Source organism: Neomonachus schauinslandi, chromosome 5, assembly GCF_002201575.2.
Source record: "Neomonachus schauinslandi chromosome 5, ASM220157v2, whole genome shotgun sequence".
NCBI lineage: Eukaryota > Metazoa > Chordata > Mammalia > Carnivora > Phocidae > Neomonachus > Neomonachus schauinslandi.
Genome location: NC_058407.1, coordinates 148,925,990 through 148,927,851, shown reverse-complemented (window position 1 = coordinate 148,927,851; position 1,862 = coordinate 148,925,990).

Genomic DNA, 1,862 nt, shown 5'->3' with positions numbered 1-1,862 from the left:
ACCCTCTCAACCCCGCGACCTCCCCGCTGCCTAGAGCGGCCACTCCCCGGCCGAGGACTTTGGCGCATGCGTGCCACCTCTGGTCCCGCCCTTTACTTTCCAGGGACAGACCTAGGTCCGTAGCGTTATACCCCGAGGGTGAGGCTGGTGTCTGGGTCGGGTCGTCCCGGTGGGCTATTTCTGTGTCTGGAGGAAACAGCTTTACCCAAAAATTAGTATTATAAGATAGCACTGTAGTCCCCATAATTTTTTTTTTTTGCCTTCGTATCTCATGCAGAAAAATCCCAGGACCTTGGCTGAAGTTCCATTTGCAGTATTAAGAACCAGAATTAAAATGACTTTATCACTAATGTTTTTCTCCCAATGTCTTGGTCCGTTGAGAACTCATGCTGATTATCTGTTTTAAACCACTGGCCTGGAGGTTGATAAACTGATCATTTGGGATGACATTTTTCCCCCCTACAGATCAAATTGGCAAAGAATTAAAAGACTGGTCCTGTGCTAGTGCAGAGAGAGTGTGAACTCATTTTCTGGAGAATAATTTGGCACTAGGTGTCAGCGTGTGTGTGTGTGGTAAAAGATACATAACATAAAGTTTACCATTTTAGACATTTTTTAAGTGTACAATTCAGTGGCATTAAGTACATTCACATGGTTGTGCATCCATCTCCAGGACTTTTTCACCTTCCCATACTGAAACCCCGTACTTGTTAAACGTTTAATACCAACCCATCCTCCCCACCCAGCCCCCTTTCTCTCTAGCCTCTGGGAACCACCCTTCTATTTTTGTGAATCTGACTACTCTAGGTACCTCCTATGAATGGAATCACACCTTATTTGTCTTTTTGTGATGGGCTTATTTCATTTAGCATGATATCCTCAAAGTTTATCTACCTTGTAGCATGTGTTGGAATTTCCTTCCTAAGGTTGAATAATATTCCATTCTAAGTATATAGACTTTCTGTTTACCTATTCATCTGTTGATGGACACTGGGTTGCTTCCACCCTTTGGCTATTATGAATAGTGCTCCTTAGAACATGGGTGTGCAAATACCTATTCAAGCCTCTGCTTTCAATGTTTTTTTTTGGTGTATGCCCAGAAATGGAATTGCTGCATTATATGATAATTCTATTTTTAATTTTTTAGGAATCCCCATACTGTTGTCCACAGTGGCCACACCATTTTACACTCCCACCAACAGCACGCAAGGATTTCGACTTTTTAACTAAGGGATGTGAAAGTTCATCTCATATGGTTTTGATTTCGCATTAGTGATGTTGAGCATCTTTTCGTGTGTTTATTGGCCATTCGTATACCTTCTTTGGGGAAATGTTTATACAAGTCCTTTGTCTATTTTTTAATCAGATTTTTTTGTCATTGAATTGTGGGAGTTCTTTATATATTAATGATATTAACCCCTCATCAGATATATGATTTCTCCCATTCCATGGGTTGACTTTTTACTTTGTTGATAGAATCCTTTCATTCACAAATATTTTAAGTTTTAATGTAGTCCCATTCATCTATTTTTTCTTTTGTTATGTGTCCTTTGGGTATCATATTTGAAAAAAAATCATTGCGAAATCCAATATTAGGAAGTTTTTGCCTTATGTTTTATGCTAACAATCTTATAGTTTCATGAACTCTTACATTTAGATGTTTGGCCTATTTTGAGTTAATTTTTATATGGTATATAGTAAGGATCCAATTTCATTATTTGCATGTGGATATCTAGTGTTTCCAGTACTATTGTCGAAAAGACTGTTCTTTTCCCATTGAATGATCTCTGCATACTTGCTATAAATCATATGTCCATTTATGCAAAGGCTTATTTTGGGGGTCTCTATTTCATTGGTTTCTA